Consider the following 17,755-nt stretch of genomic DNA (forward strand, 5'->3'; position numbering starts at 1 on the left):
ACCACCCTCCTGGCAGCCCTCAACACCCCCACCACCCTCCTGGCAGCCCTCAACACCACCACCACCCTCCTGGCAGCCCTCAACACCCCCACCACCCTCCTGGCAGCCCCCAACACCACCACCACCCTCCTGGCAGCCCTCAACACCCCCACCACCCTCCTGGCAGCCCTCAACACCACCACCACCCTCCTGGCAGCCCTCAACACCCCCACCACCCTCCTGGCAGCCCTCAACACCACCACCACCCTCCTGGCAGCCCTCAACACCCCCACCACCCTCCTGGCAGCCCCCAACACCACCCCCACCACCCTCCTGGCAGCCCTCAACACCCCCACCACCCTCCTGGCAGCCCTCAACACCCCCACCACCCTCCTGGCAGCCCTCAACACCCCCACCACCACCCTCCTGGCAGCCCTCAACACCACCACCCTTCTGGCAGCCCTCAACACCCCCACTACCCTCCTGGCAGCCCTCAACACCCCCACCACCATCCTGGCAGCCCTCAACACCACCCTCCTGGCAGCCCTCAACACCACCACCACCCTCCTGGCAGCCCTCAAAACCCCCACCACCCTCCTGGCAGCCCTCAACACCACCACCACCCTCCTGGCTGCCCTCAACACCCCTACCACCCTCCTGGCAGCCCTGAACACCACCACCACCCTCCTGGCAGCCCTCAACACCCCCACCACCCTCCTGGCAGCCCTCAACACCACCACCACCCTCCTGGCAGCCCTCAACACCCCCACCACCCTCCTGGCAGCCCCAACACCACCCCCACCACCCTCCTGGCAGCCCTCAACACCCCCACCACCCTCCTGGCAGCCCTCAACACCCCCACCACCCTCCTGGCAGCCCTCAACACCCCCACCACCCTCCTGGCAGCCCTCAACACCCCCACCACCCTCCTGGCAGCCCTCAACACCACCACCACCCTCCTGGCAGCCCTCAACACCACCCTCCTGGCAGCCCTCAACACCCCCACCACCCTCCTGGCAGCCCTCAACACCCCCACCACCCTCCTGGCAGCCCTCAACACCACCACCACCCTCCTGGCAGCCCTCAACACCACCCTCCTGGCAGCCCTCAACACCCCCACCACCCTCCTGGCAGCCCTCAACACCCCCACCACCCTCCTGGCAGCCTTCAACACCACCACCACCCTCCTGGCAGCCCTCAACACCACCACCACCCTCCATGCAGCCCTCAACACCCCCACCACCCTCCTGGCAGCCCTCAACACCCCCACCACCCTCCTGGCAGCCCTCAACACCCCCACCACCCTCCTGGCAGCCCTCAACACCCCCACCACCTCCTGGCAGCCCTCAACACCACCCTCCTGGCAGCCCTCAACACCACCCTCCTGGCATCCCTCAACACCACCACCACCCTCCTGGCAGCCCTCAACACCCCCACCACCCTCCTGGCAGCCCTCAACACCACCACCACCCTCCTGGCAGCCCTCAACACCCCCACTACCCTCCTGGCAGCCCTCAACACCCCCACCTCCCTACTGGCAGCCCTCAACACCCCCACCACCCTCCTGGCAGCCCTCAACACCCCCACCACCACCCTCCTGGCAGCCCTCAACACCACCACCACCCTTCTGGCAGCCCTCAACACCCCCACCACCCTCCTGGCAGCCCTCAACACCCCCACCACGCTCCTGGCAGCCCTCAACACCACCACCACCCTCCAGGCAGCCCTCAACACCCCCACCACCCTCCTGGCAGCCCTCAACACCACCACCACCCTCCTGGCAGCCCTCAACACCCCCACCACCCTCCTGGCAGCCCTCAACACCCCCACCACCCTCCTGGCAGCCCTCAACACCACCACCACCCTCCTGGCAGCCCTCAACACCACCCCTCCTGGCAGCCCTCAACACCCCCACCACCCTCCTGGCAGCCCTCAACACCCCCACCACCCTCCTGGCAGCCCTCAACACCACCACCACCCTCCTGGCAGCCCTCAACACCACCACCACCCTCCTGGCAGCCCTCAACACCCCCACCACCCTCCTGGCAGCCCTCAACACCCCCACCACCCTCCTGGCAGCCCTCAACACCCCCACCACCCTCCTGGCAGCCCTCAACACCCCCACCACCTCCTGGCAGCCCTCAACACCACCCTCCTGGCAGCCCTCAACACCACCCTCCTGGCATCCCTCAACACCACCACCACCCTCCTGGCAGCCCTCAACACCCCCACCACCCTCCTGGCAGCCCTCAACACCACCACCACCCTCCTGGCAGCCCTCAACACCCCCACTACCCTCCTGGCAGCCCTCAACACCCCCACCTCCCTCCTGGCAGCCCTCAACACCCCCACCACCCTCCTGGCAGCCCTCAACACCCCCACCACCACCCTCCTGGCAGCCCTCAACACCACCACCACCCTTCTGGCAGCCCTCAACACCCCCACCACCCTCCTGGCAGCCCTCAACACCCCCACCACCCTCCTGGCAGCCCTCAACACCACCACCACCCTCCAGGCAGCCCTCAACACCCCCACCACCCTCCTGGCAGCCCTCAACACCACCACCACCCTCCTGGCAGCCCTCAACACCCCCACCACCACCCTTTTGGCAGCCCTCAACACCACCACCACCCTTTTCTGGCAGCCCTCAACACCCCCACCACCCTCCTGGCAGCCCTCAACACCACCACCACCCTCCTGGCAGCCCTCAACACCCCCACCTCCCTCCTGGCAGCCCTCAACACCACCACCACCCTCCTGGCAGCCCTCAACACCCCCACCTCCCTCCTGGCAGCCCTCAACACCACCACCACCCTCCTGGCAGCCCTCAACACCCCCACCACCCTCCTGGCAGCCCTCAACACCCCTACCACCCTCCTGGCAGCCCTCAACACCACCACCACCCTCCAGGCAGCCCTCAACACCCCCACCACCCTCCTGGCAGCCCTCAACACCACCACCACCCTCCTGGCAGCCCTCAACACCCCCACCACCACCCTTTTGGCAGCCCTCAACACCACCACCACCCTTTTCTGGCAGCCCTCAACACCCCCACCACCCTCCTGGCAGCCCTCAACACCACCACCACCCTCCTGGCAGCCCTCAACACCCCCACCACCCTCCTGGCAGCCCTCAACACCCCCACCACCCTCCTGGCAGCCCTCAACACCCCCACCACCCTCCTGGCAGCCCTCAACACCCCCACCACCCTCCTGGCAGCCCTCAACACCCCCACCACCCTCCTGGCAGCCCTCAACACCCCCACCACCCTCCTGGCAGCCCTCAACACCACCACCACCCTCCTGGCAGCCCTCAACACCCCCAACACCCTCCTGGCAGCCCTCAACACCCCCACCACCCTCCTGGCAGCCCTTAACACCACCACCATCCTTCTGGCAGCCCTCAACACCACCACCATCCTTCTGGCAGCCCTCAACACCCCCACCACCCTCCTGGCAGCCCTCAACACCACCCTCCTGGCAGCCCTCAACACCACCCTCCTGGCAGCCCTCAACACCACCCTCCTGGCAGCCCTCAACACCAACACCACCCTCCTGACAGCCCTCAACACTCCCACCACCCTCCTGGAAGCCCTCAACACCACCATCACCCTCCTGGCAGCCCTCAACACCAACACCACCCTCCTGGCAGCCCTCAACACCACCACCACCCTCCTGGCAGCCCCCAACACCACCACCACCCTCCTGGCAGCCCTTAACACTCCCACCACCCTCCTGGCAGCCCTCAACACCACCACCACCCTCCTGGCAGCCCTCAACACCACCACCACCCTCCTGGCAGCCCTCAACACCACCACCACCCTCCTGGCAGCCCCCAACACCACCACCACCACCCTCCTGGCAGCCCTCAACACTCCCACCACCCTCCTGGCAGCCCTCAACACCCCCACCACCCTCCTGGCAACCCCCAACACCACCACCACCCTCCTGGCAGCCCTCAACACCCCCACCACCCTCCTGGCAGCCCTCAACACCCCCACCACCCTCCTGGCAGCCCTCAACACCCCCACCACCCTTCTGGCAGCCCTCAACACCCCCACCACCCTCTTGGCAGCCCTCAACACCCCCATCTCCCTCCTGGCAGCCCTCAACACCCCCACCACCCTCCTGGCAGCCCTCAACACCCCCACCACCACCCTCCTGGCAGCCCTCAACACCCCCACCACCACCCTCCTGGCAGCCCTCAACACCACCACCACCCTTCTGGCAGCCCTCAACACCCCCACCACCCTCCTGGCAGCCCTCAACACCCCCACCACCCTCCTGGCAGCCCTCAACACCACCACCACCCTCCAGGCAGCCCTCAACACCCCCACCACCCTCCTGGCAGCCCTCAACACCACCACCACCCTCCAGGCAGCCCTCAACACCCCCACCACCCTCCTGGCAGCCCTCAACACCACCACCACCCTCCTGGCAGCCCTCAACACCCCCACCACCACCCTTTTGGCAGCCCTCAACACCACCACCACCCTTTTCTGGCAGCCCTCAACACCCCCACCACCCTCCTGGCAGCCCTCAACACCACCACCACCCTCCTGGCAGCCCTCAACACCCCCACCACCCTCCTGGCAGACCTCAACACCCCCACCACCCTCCTGGCAGCCCTCAACACCCCCACCACCCTCCTGGCAGCCCTCAACACCCCCACCACCCTTCTGGCAGCCCTCAACACCCCCACCACCCTCCTGGCAGCCCTCAACACCACCACCACCCTCCTGGCAGCCCTCAACACCCCCAACACCCTCCTGGCAGCCCTCAACACCCCCACCACCCTCCTGGCAGCCCTTAACACCACCACCATCCTTCTGGCAGCCCTCAACACCACCACCATCCTTCTGGCAGCCCTCAACACCCCCACCACCCTCCTGGCAGCCCTCAACACCACCCTCCTGGCAGCCCTCAACACCACCCTCCTGGCAGCCCTCAACACCAACACCACCCTCCTGGTAGCCCTCAACACTCCCACCACCCTCCTGGAAGCCCTCAACACCACCACCACCCTCCTGGCAGCCCTCAACACCAACACCACCCTCCTGGCAGCCCTCAACACCACCACCACCACCCTCCTGGCAGCCCCCAACACCACCACCACCCTCCTGGCAGCCCTTAACACTCCCACCACCCTCCTGGCAGCCCTCAACACCACCACCACCCTCCTGGCAGCCCTCAACACCACCACCACCCTCCTGGCAGCCCTCAACACCACCACCACCCTCCTGGCAGCCCCCAACACCACCACCACCCTCCTGGCAGCCCTCAACACTCCCACCACCCTCCTGGCAGCCCTCAACACCCCCACCACCCTCCTGGCAACCCCCAACACCACCACCACCCTCCTGGCAGCCCTCAACACCCCCACCACCCTCCTGGCAGCCCTCAACACCCCCACCACCCTCCTGGCAGCCCTCAACACCCCCACCACCCTCCTGGCAGCCCTCAACACCCCCACCACCCTCCTGGCAGCCCTCAACACCCCCACCACCCTCCTGGGAGCCCTCAACACACCCCCACCACCCTCCTGGCAGCCCTCAACACCCCCACCACCCTCCTGGCAGCCCTCAACACCCCCACCACCCTCCTGGCAGCCCTCAACACCCCCACCCTCCTGGCAGCCCTCAACACCACCACCCTTCTGGCAGCCCTCAACACCCCCACCACCCTCTTGGCAGCCCTCAACACCCCCACCACCATCCTGGCAGCCCTCAACACCACCCTCCTGGCAGCCCTCAACACCACCACCACCCTCCTGGCAGCCCTCAACACCCCCACCACCCTCCTGGCAGCCCTCAACACCACCACCACCCTCCTGGCAGCCCTCAACACCCCCACCACCCTCCTGGCAGCCCCCAACACCACCACCACCCTCCTGGCAGCCCTCAACACCCCCACCACCCTCCTGGCAGCCCTCAACACCACCACCACCCTCCTGGCAGCCCTCAACACCCCCACCACCCTCCTGGCAGCCCTCAACACCACCACCACCCTCCTGGCAGCCCTCAACACCCCCACCACCCTCCTGGCAGCCCCCAACACCACCCCCACCACCCTCCTGGCAGCCCTCAACACCCCCACCACCCTCCTGGCAGCCCTCAACACCCCCACCACCCTCCTGGCAGCCCTCAACACCCCCACCACCACCCTCCTGGCAGCCCTCAACACCACCACCCTTCTGGCAGCCCTCAACACCCCCACCACCCTCCTGGCAGCCCTCAACACCCCCACCACCATCCTGGCAGCCCTCAACACCACCCTCCTGGCAGCCCTCAACACCACCACCACCCTCCTGGCAGCCCTCAAAACCCCCACCACCCTCCTGGCAGCCCTCAACACCACCACCACCCTCCTGGCAGCCCTCAACACCCTTACCACCCTCCTGGCAGCCCTGAACACCACCACCACCCTCCTGGCAGCCCTCAACACCCCCACCACCCTCCTGGCAGCCCTCAACACCACCACCACCCTCCTGGCAGCCCTCAACACCCCCCACCACCCTCCTGGCAGCCCCCAACACCACCCCCACCACCCTCCTGGCAGCCCTCAACACCCCCACCACCCTCCTGGCAGCCCTCAACACCCCCACCACCCTCCTGGCAGCCCTCAACACCACCACCACCCTCCTGGCAGCCCTCAACACCACCCTCCTGGCAGCCCTCAACACCCCCACCACCCTCCTGGCAGCCCTCAACACCCCCACCACCCTCCTGGCAGCCCTCAACACCACCACCACCCTCCTGGCAGCCCTCAACACCACCCTCCTGGCAGCCCTCAACACCCCCACCACCCTCCTGGCAGCCCTCAACACCCCCACCACCCTCCTGGCAGCCCTCAACACCACCACCACCCTCCTGGCAGCCCTCAACACCACCACCACCCTCCTGGCAGCCCTCAACACCCCCACCACCCTCCTGGCAGCCCTCAACACCCCCACCACCCTCCTGGCAGCCCTCAACACCCCCACCACCCTCCTGGCAGCCCTCAACACCCCCACCACCTCCTGGCAGCCCTCAACACCACCCTCCTGGCAGCCCTCAACACCACCCTCCTGGCATCCCTCAACACCACCACCACCCTCCTGGCAGCCCTCAACACCCCCACCACCCTCCTGGCAGCCCTCAACACCACCACCACCCTCCTGGCAGCCCTCAACACCCCCACTACCCTCCTGGCAGCCCTCAACACCCCCACCTCCCTCCTGGCAGCCCTCAACACCCCCACCACCCTCCTGGCAGCCCTCAACACCCCCACCACCACCCTCCTGGCAGCCCTCAACAGCCCCACCACCCTCCTGGCAGCCCTCAACACCCCCACCACCCTCCTGGCAGCCCTCAACACCCCCACCACCCTCCTGGGAGCCCTCAACTCACCCCCACCACCCTCCTGGCAGCCCTCAACACCCCCACCACCCTCCTGGCAGCCCTCAACACCCCCACCACCCTCCTGGCAGCCCTCAACACCCCCACCCTCCTGGCAGCCCTCAACACCACCACCCTTCTGGCAGCCCTCAACACCCCCACCACCCTCTTGGCAGCCCTCAACACCCCCACCACCATCCTGGCAGCCCTCAACACCACCCTCCTGGCAGCCCTCAACACCACCACCACCCTCCTGGCAGCCCTCAACACCCCCACCACCCTCCTGGCAGCCCTCAACACCACCACCACCCTCCTGGCAGCCCTCAACACCCCCACCACCCTCCTGGCAGCCCCCAACACCACCACCACCCTCCTGGCAGCCCTCAACACCCCCACCACCCTCCTGGCAGTCCTCAACACCACCACCACCCTCCTGGCAGCCCTCAACACCCCCACCACCCTCCTGGCAGCCCTCAACACCACCACCACCCTCCTGGCAGCCCTCAACACCCCCACCACCCTCCTGGCAGCCCCCAACACCACCCCCACCACCCTCCTGGCAGCCCTCAACACCCCCACCACCCTCCTGGCAGCCCTCAACACCCCCACCACCCTCCTGGCAGCCCTCAACACCCCCACCACCACCCTCCTGGCAGCCCTCAACACCACCACCCTTCTGGCAGCCCTCAACACCCCCACCACCCTCCTGGCAGCCCTCAACACCCCCACCACCATCCTGGCAGCCCTCAACACCACCCTCCTGGCAGCCCTCAACACCACCACCACCCTCCTGGCAGCCCTCAAAACTCCCACCACCCTCCTGGCAGCCCTCAACACCACCACCACCCTCCTGGCAGCCCTCAACACCCCTACCACCCTCCTGGCAGCCCTGAACACCACCACCACCCTCCTGGCAGCCCTCAACACCCCCACCACCCTCCTGGCAGCCCTCAACACCACCACCACCCTCCTGGCAGCCCTCAACACCCCCACCACCCTCCTGGCAGCCCCCAACACCACCCCCACCACCCTCCTGGCAGCCCTCAACACCCCCACCACCCTCCTGGCAGCCCTCAATACCCCCACCACCCTCCTGGCAGCCCTCAACACCACCACCACCCTCCTGGCAGCCCTCAACACCACCCTCCTGGCAGCCCTCAACACCCCCACCACCCTCCTGGCAGCCCTCAACACCCTCACCACCCTCCTGGCAGCCCTCAACACCACCACCACCCTCCTGGCAGCCCTCAACACCACCCTCCTGGCAGCCCTCAACACCCCCACCACCCTCCTGGCAGCCCTCAACACCCCCACCACCCTCCTGGCAGCCCTCAACACCACCACCACCCTCCTGGCAGCCCTCAACACCACCACCACCCTCCTGGCAGCCCTCAACACCCCCACCACCCTCCTGGCAGCCCTCAACACCCCCACCACCCTCCTGGCAGCCCTCAACACCCCCACCACCCTCCTGGCAGCCCTCAACACCCCCACCACCTCCTGGCAGCCCTCAACACCACCCTCCTGGCAGCCCTCAACACCACCCTCCTGGCATCCCTCAACACCACCACCACCCTCCTGGCAGCCCTCAACACCCCCACCACCCTCCTGGCAGCCCTCAACACCCCCACCTCCCTCCTGGCAGCCCTCAACACCCCCACCACCCTCCTGGCAGCCCTCAACACCCCCACCACCACCCTCCTGGCAGCCCTCAACGCCACCACCACCCTTCTGGCAGCCCTCAACACCCCCACCACCCTCCTGGCAGCCCTCAACACCCCCACCACCCTCCTGGCAGCCCTCAACACCACCACCACCCTCCAGGCAGCCCTCAACACCCCCACCACCCTCCTGGCAGCCCTCAACACCACCACCACCCTCCTGGCAGCCCTCAACACCCCCACCACCCTCCTGGCAGCCCTCAACACCCCCACCACCCTCCTGGCAGCCCTCAACACCACCACCACCCTCCTGGCAGCCCTCAACACCACCCTCCTGGCAGCCCTCAACACCCCCACCACCCTCCTGGCAGCCCTCAACACCCCCACCACCCTCCTGGCAGCCCTCAACACCACCACCACCCTCCTGGCAGCCCTCAACACCACCACCACCCTCCTGGCAGCCCTCAACACCCCCACCACCCTCCTGGCAGCCCTCAACACCCCCACCACCCTCCTGGCAGCCCTCAACACCCCCACCACCCTCCTGGCAGCCCTCAACACCCCCACCACCTCCTGGCAGCCCTCAACACCACCCTCCTGGCAGCCCTCAACACCACCCTCCTGGCATCCCTCAACACCACCACCACCCTCCTGGCAGCCCTCAACACCCCCACCACCCTCCTGGCAGCCCTCAACACCACCACCACCCTCCTGGCAGCCCTCAACACCCCCACTACCCTCCTGGCAGCCCTCAACACCCCCACCTCCCTCCTGGCAGCCCTCAACACCCCCACCACCCTCCTGGCAGCCCTCAACACCCCCACCACCACCCTCCTGGCAGCCCTCAACACCACCACCACCCTTCTGGCAGCCCTCAACACCCCCACCACCCTCCTGGCAGCCCTCAACACCACCACCACCCTCCAGGCAGCCCTCAACACCCCCACCACCCTCCTGGCAGCCCTCAACACCACCACCACCCTCCTGGCAGCCCTCAACACCCCCACCACCCTCCTGGCAGCCCTCAACACCACCACCACCCTCCTGGCAGCCCTCAACACCCCCACCACCACCCTTTTGGCAGCCCTCAACACCACCACCACCCTTTTCTGGCAGCCCTCAACACCCCCACCACCCTCCTGGCAGCCCTCAACACCACCACCACCCTCCTGGCAGCCCTCAACACCCCCACCACCCTCCTGGCAGCCCTCAACACCCCCACCACCCTCCTGGCAGCCCTCAACACCCCCACCACCCTCCTGGCAGCCCTCAACACCCCCACCACCCTCCTGGCAGCCCTCAACACCCCCACCACCCTCCTGGCAGCCCTCAACACCACCACCACCCTCCTGGCAGCCCTCAACACCCCCAACACCCTCCTGGCAGCCCTCAACACCCCCACCACCCTCCTGGCAGCCCTTAACACCACCACCATCCTTCTGGCAGCCCTCAACACCACCACCATCCTTCTGGCAGCCCTCAACACCCCCACCACCCTCCTGGCAGCCCTCAACACCACCCTCCTGGCAGCCCTCAACACCACCCTCCTGGCAGCCCTCAACACCAACACCACCCTCCTGGCAGCCCTCAACACTCCCACCACCCTCCTGGAAGCCCTCAACACCACCACCACCCTCCTGGCAGCCCTCAACACCAACACCACCCTCCTGGCAGCCCTCAACACCACCACCACCCTCCTGGCAGCCCCCAACACCACCACCACCCTCCTGGCAGCCCTTAACACTCCCACCACCCTCCTGGCAGCCCTCAACACCACCACCACCCTCCTGGCAGCCCTCAACACCACCACCACCCTCCTGGCAGCCCTCAACACCACCACCACCCTCCTGGCAGCCCCCAACACCACCACCACCCTCCTGGCAGCCCTCAACACTCCCACCACCCTCCTGGCAGCCCTCAACACCCCCACCACCCTCCTGGCAGCCCTCAACACCACCACCACCCTCCTGGCAGCCCTCAACACTCCAAACTCCCTCCTGGCAGGCCTTAACACCACCACCACCCTCCAGGCAGCCCTCAACACCCCCACCACCCTCCTGGCAGCCCTCAACACCCCCACCACCACCCTCCTGGCAGCCCTCAACACCACCACCACCCTCCTGGCAGCCCTCAACACCACCACCACCCTCCTGGCAGCCCTCAACACCCCCACCACCCTCCTGGCAGCCCCCAACACCACCACCACCCTCCTGGCAGCCCTCAACACCACCACCACCCTCCTGGCAGCCCTCAACACCCCCACCACCCTCCTGGCAGCCCTCAATACCCACCACCACTCTCCTGGCAGCCCTCAACACCCCCACCACCCTTCTGGCAGCCCTCAATACCCCCACCACCCTCCTGGCAGCCCTCAACACCCCCACCACCACCCTCCTGGCAGCCCCCAACACCACCCCCACCACCCTCCTGGCAGCCCCCAACACTACCCCCACCACCCTCCTGGCAGCCCTCAACACCACCACCACCCTCCTGGCAGCCCTCAACACCCCCACCACCACCCTCCTGGCAGCCACCACCACCCTCCTGGCAGCCCTCAACACCACCACCATCCTCCTGGCAGCCCTCAACACCCCCACCACCACCCTCCTGGCAGCCACCACCACCCTCCTGGCAGCCTCCAACACCACCCCCACCACCCTCCTGGCAGCCCTCAACACCCCCACCACCCTCCTGGCAGCCCTCAACACCCCCACCACCCTCCTGGCAGCCCTCAACACCACCACCACCCTCCTGGCAGCCCTCAACACCCCCACCACCACCCTCCTGGCAGCCACCACCACCCTCCTGGCAGCCCCCAACACCACCCCCACCACCCTCCTGGCAGCCCTCAACACCACCACCACCCTCCTGGCAGCCCCCAACACCCCCACAGCCCTCCCCCGCTCCACAATTAAGAGCTGGGTGCCAACACCAGCCCCAACAATCACAACGGGGCCAAAACACAAGACAATCAAGGCTTTCGAGCACTTCCTCTAATGCCTGAAGGCACTGTGCTAATTTGGCACTCCATCTCATATAATCCAGAAGGTCGCTTCTTCTTTAAACGTTGGCGTTCATGGGGGTGATGGGGGGAGTGGGGGTGGTGTCTGTGAGGGTGGGGGGGTTGTGTGGGGGTGGGGGAGTGGGGCTGGGGAAGGGGGGTGGGGAATAGGGTTGGGGAAAGGGGTGGGGGTGATTTGGTTATGGTTGAGAGGACTTGGATGGTATGGTGGTGGGGGGGATTAGGGGGGTGTGGGGGGGGCTGAGGGGGGTGTGGGGGGTGGGCTGAGGGGTGTGTGGGGGGGAGAGGGACAGGTGTTGTGGTACAACATAGTTATAACACAACTCTGGCGCCTTTAACAATCATACTCACTAATAACCTTTCCCAAAACCGCTTTGTTATCATCCTAAAATTTGTTCTGTAATATTCTTGAAGAACAAGACGTCGTCTGACACAACTCTCGAGCCCAGGCAAGGCTAAGCAAAGCTACAACAGATCACGTGACCACATCTGACCAATGAGAGCTGACCTGAGACGTCACACACCACTAAAATGTTTCCCTAGAGCTCTGTCCACTTAGAGTCTTAGAGCCATCAGCTCTCTGAATTCCCAGGTACTTGTTCGAATCAAGAATTAGAGTAGCGGCGATCTTAAAGTCTCAGGAGAGCACTTAGAAGGGGCCCCGAACGGAATAGACAAGAGCAGAGTATGTTCTATCGTATAGTATCGTATATATAGAGTATCGTATAGTATCGTATATATAGAGTATCGTATAGTATCGTATATATAGAGTATCGTATATATAGAGTATCGTATAGTATCGTATATATAGAGTATCGTATAGTATCGTATATATAGAGTATCGTATAGTATCGTATATATAGAGTATCGTATAGTATCGTATATATAGAGTATCGTATAGTATCGTATATATAGAGTATCGTATAGTATCGTATATAGAGTATCGTATAGTATCGTATATATAGAGTATCGTATATAGAGTATCGTATAGTATCGTATATATAGAGTATCGTATAGTATCGTATATATAGAGTATCGTATAGTATCGTATATATAGAGTATCGTATAGTATCGTATATATAGAGTATCGTATAGTATCGTATATATAGAGTATCGTATAGTATCGTATATAGAGTATCGTATCGACGCCGAATTGTCGTCCAATAGTTATGCCTCAGAATAGGAAAGATGTGGATAAGCGACAGACTATCTGATGCGCGTCTCCATGAGAGGAGCAAAATCCACAGAGGGAGCCCGGCTGCGATGTTCACCCCCCACAACATCATCGTCGATCATCGTCGCTACAAGACGAAACCATCTTGTAAACACCGAACGTTTCTTCTCGCGGGAAACTGTCCTTCCGACGAGGTCATCTCAGGTCCCACTGAGCCCCCATCACTTCTTCCCCCTCCTCGACCCCCCCCTTCTCCTGACCCCCTTCCCCTGACCCCCTTCCCCTGACCCCCTTCCCCTGACCCCCTTCCCCTGACCCCCTTCCCCTGACCCCCTTCCCCTGACCGCCTTCCCCTGACCACCTTCCATGACCCCGTTCCACCTGAGTCATTGCAAGTGGGTAACAGTTGCACGGTGCAAAATTAGCTTTTGTGTTCCTGAGTGCTGGAGACTATATGTGGGACAATCTGTGACAGACCTCCACTCACACACCCACACACACACAGGCTCGCCAGGCCCCAAGACGGGCCTGACGGCTGAGTGAACAGCGCTCGGGATTCGTAATATCGTGCATCGATCCCCGGTGGAGGCGGAAAACAAATGGGCAGAGTTTCTTCCATCCTGATGGCCCCTGTTCACCTAGCAGTATAATTCGTCACCCCTCACCCAGAATATCCATAAGAGAATACAGAGAAACAGGACTAATGCCATCATTAGCCCCTCCTTCATAAAGTCTGTGGATGTGAAATGTTCTGCTCAGAGTCCATAGACTTTAGCATTTAGCACAAAACGTCCACTAGACTGTGCGACACAGTGGTTGCAAGGATCAGGTTGGGTTACCGTTACCTGTGGCAGGTGGCTGCAGGTGACGGGTCTCCCAATCCTGAGCACTCCAGTTGCAAACTCTGTGAGCAGGAACTACGGCATGATCTCCCGCACTACATCACTGAATGCCCAGCTATTAGACCTTTCAGACCAGTTGGCATGAGGTACCTGGAGCTTTGCAATTACTTTATTCACTCTCGTATTCTTGAAGATATCCTCACAGTATACCCAAAATTTGCCAGTGCAGGCTATTAAACACATGGCTCTGTATGACTAACCATCCTGCGAGATGGGGATTTTTTAGCATCACCTAGTTAGCTTTTTTGACACACTGTACTCCACTTCATATAGTCTAGGGTAGCTGCACTAATGCAGATGTACCTCATGTATTAATAAAAAAAAAAAAAAAAAAAAAGCAAACCCGGATACTGACATTCAAAACGTATGTTTAGATGCTAGATTTGCATTCTAGGTGCCGACCTCCTGGATGCCGGACGGCCGAGCAGACAGCACGCTGGACTTGTGATCCTGTGGTTCTGCGTTCGATCCCAGGCGCCGGCGAGAAACAGTGGGCAGAGTTTCTTTCACCCTATGCCCCTGTTACCTAGCAGTAAAATAGGTACCTGGGTGTTAGTCAGCTGTCACGGGCTGCTTCCTGGGGGTGGAGGCCTGGTCGAGGACCGGGCCGCGGGGACACTAAAGCCCCGAAATCATCTCAAGATAACCTCAAGATAACCTCAAGATAGGTGCAACCTTTGAGTTATAGTGACGGGAGAACTGTGTGCGTGAGCAGAGAGGTGTGACGGGGGGAAGGGTGAGACAGCAGAGAGGGAGGAGGTTATCTTGAAGTTATCTTGAGATGATTTCGGGGCTTTTTAGTGTCCCCGCGGCCCGGTCCTCGACCAGGCCTCCACCCCCCAGGAAGCAGCCCGTGACAGCTGACTAACACCCAGGTACCTATTTTACTGCTAGGTAACAGGGGCATAGGGTGAAAGAAACTCTGTCCAGAAAGAGCGTGAGTGAGTTGTGTGCGAGGTGAGGAGGGAGGAGCATGTGTGTGCAGGGAGGGAGGAGATGAGGGGAAAGAGTGAGTGTTGGAACGAAATGGGGAGCATATGGGAGGAGACACGGAGAAGGAATGGAGAATGGAAGACTTGCGACAAGAAACAATGGAGAAGTGCAGAGTGGGAGTCCAACCACTTGGGCTGGACGGTAGAGCGACGGTCTCGCTTCATGCAGGTCGGTGTTCAATCCCCGACGGTCCACAAGTGGTTGGGCACCATTCCTTACCCCCGTCCCATCTCAAATCCTTATCCTGACCCCTTTCCCAGGGCTATATAGTCATAATGGCTTGGTGATTTCCCCTGAAAATTCCTTTCCCTTCCAAGCCTCTCCCTCACTACTCTGTACTCTCACCCCCTCTCTCTCCCCCCTCACTCTCCCCCCCTCTCTGCCAAAGCCATTGCATCAGGCAGGTGTTTGGTCAATGTGGGTGACCCCTAATGAATAGTTACCTACCTTGTCTTTCCCCCCCACACTCTCCCCTCACCCCTGGTCCTCCCCTACCCTATCTCCCCTCCTCCTCACTCATTTCCCCTCACCCCTCCTCCCCCTTCACCACCTCCATACACCGCCTTTTCATTCCTGTCTCGCCAGTAATCACCCTCTCTTCCCCCCCCCCCCCACACATCAATGACCTCCACCACATAGTTGAGAAGGTGAAGAGGGGGAGAGAGAGAGAGAGAGAGAGAGAGAGAGAGAGAGAGAGAGAGAGAGAGAGAGAGAGAGAGAGAGAGAGAGAGAGAGAGAGAGAGAGAGAGAGAGAGAGAGAGAGAGAGAGAGAGAGGGGAGAGGGGGGAAAGCGAGAGAGACAGAGGGGGAGAGGGAGGGAGAGAGAGGGGATAGGAAAGAAGGGGAGAGAGGGGGAAGAGAGGGGAGAGGGAGAGAGAGAGAGAGGGGAGAGGGAGAGAGACAGAGGGGGAGAGGGAGGGAGAGAGAGGGGATAGGAAAGAAGGGGAGAGAGGGGGAAGAGAGGGGAGAGGGAGAGAGAGAGAGAGGGGATAGGGAAGAAGGGGAGAGAGGGAGAGATAGAGAGACCGCTTACAGCACCTGATAACCAAAATACTGCATCTACCCAGCCAGGCACCCCAGGATGTAGAAACATCTACCCAGCCAGGCACCCCAGCATGTAGAAACATCTACCCAGCCAGGCACCCCAGCATGTAGAAACATCTACCCAGCCAGGCACCCCAGCATGTAGAAACATCTACCCAGCCAGGCACCCCAGCATGTAGAAACATCTACCCAGCCAGGCACCCCAGCATGTAGAAACATCTACCCAGCCAGGCACCCCAGCATGTAGAAACATCTACCCAGCCAGGCACCCCAGCATGTAGAAACATCTACCCAGCCAGGCACCCCAGGATGTAGAAACATCTACCCAGCCAGGCACCCCAGCATGTAGAAACACTAATCCCAAGTGTGCTTGCACTTTAGGGGTCCAAACACCAAGTCTCCTGGCGGTGACAACTCAAGACGTTCAGCCAAAAAACCAACCCCACTGGGGGCTCTACCAAAGTTCAAGAACATCACTCAAGAACAAGGGGGCCTCGTAGCCTGGTGGATAGCGCGCAGGACTCGTAATTCTGTGGCGCGGGTTCGATTCCCGCACGAGGCAGAAACAAATGGGCAAAGTTTCTTTCACCCTGAATGCCCCTGTTACCTAGCAGTAAATAGGTACCTGGGTGTTAGTCAGCTGTCACGGGCTGCTTCCTGGGGGTGAAGGCCTGGTCGAGGACCGGGCCGCGGGGACACTAAAAGCCCCGAAATCATCTCAAGATAACCTCAAGATAACCTCAAGATAACCACTCGGCGCTCTCTCACAACAACAGGACTCAATCTAAGAAGCCAATCTGCTCCACTGATGGACAAGAGGATTAGTGCAGAGCATCACAAATTATTCTACTGCACCACAGCTTTCTTACCTATCCTTATAGGAAGCATAAGTTCACACCCCTTCCCCTATCCTTCTCTTCCCTATAATATCTCCCCCACTATAGGTGTCTGACCCTATAGGGTGGTGGACAATCAACACTATATGACCTAACCAATTACACCCTCCCCCCCCTTCTCCTAGATAGGTTTATTAACACCTTTCGTGTCTGTTGCTAATTACAGTACCAGGCTATCACCCTTCATAACGAGGACGAGCCAAGGGGGGAGGGAGATGGGGGGGGAGGGGGAAGGGGGGGAGGGGGAAGGGGGGAAGGGGAGGGGTGAGGAATTTGACGGTGGAAGAATGGGAAGAGATATATAGCTGCGGTGATGGGTCATGGGTGGTGATGGGGTGATGGGGAGGGTTGTGGGGTGATGGGGAGGGTTGAAGGGTGATGGGGAGGGTTTGGGGGTGATGGGGAGGGTTGTGGGGTGATGGGCAGGGTTGTGGGGGTGATGGGGAGGGTTGTAGGGTGATGGGGAGGGTTTGGGGGTGATGGGGAGGGTTGTGGGGTGATGGGGAGGGTTGAAGGGTGATGGGGAGGGTTTGGGGGTGATGGGGAGGGTTGTGGGGTGATGGGCAGGGTTGTGGGGGTGATGGGGAGGGTTGTAGGGTGATGGGGAGGGTTTGGGGGTGATGGGGAGGGTTGTGGGGTGATGGGGAGGGTTGTGGGGTGATGGGGAGGGTTGTGGGGGTGATGGGGAGGGTTGTGGGGAGTGATGAGG

The sequence above is a fragment of the Procambarus clarkii genome, chromosome 4, assembly GCF_040958095.1.
Source record: "Procambarus clarkii isolate CNS0578487 chromosome 4, FALCON_Pclarkii_2.0, whole genome shotgun sequence".
NCBI classification, from domain to species: domain Eukaryota; kingdom Metazoa; phylum Arthropoda; class Malacostraca; order Decapoda; family Cambaridae; genus Procambarus; species Procambarus clarkii.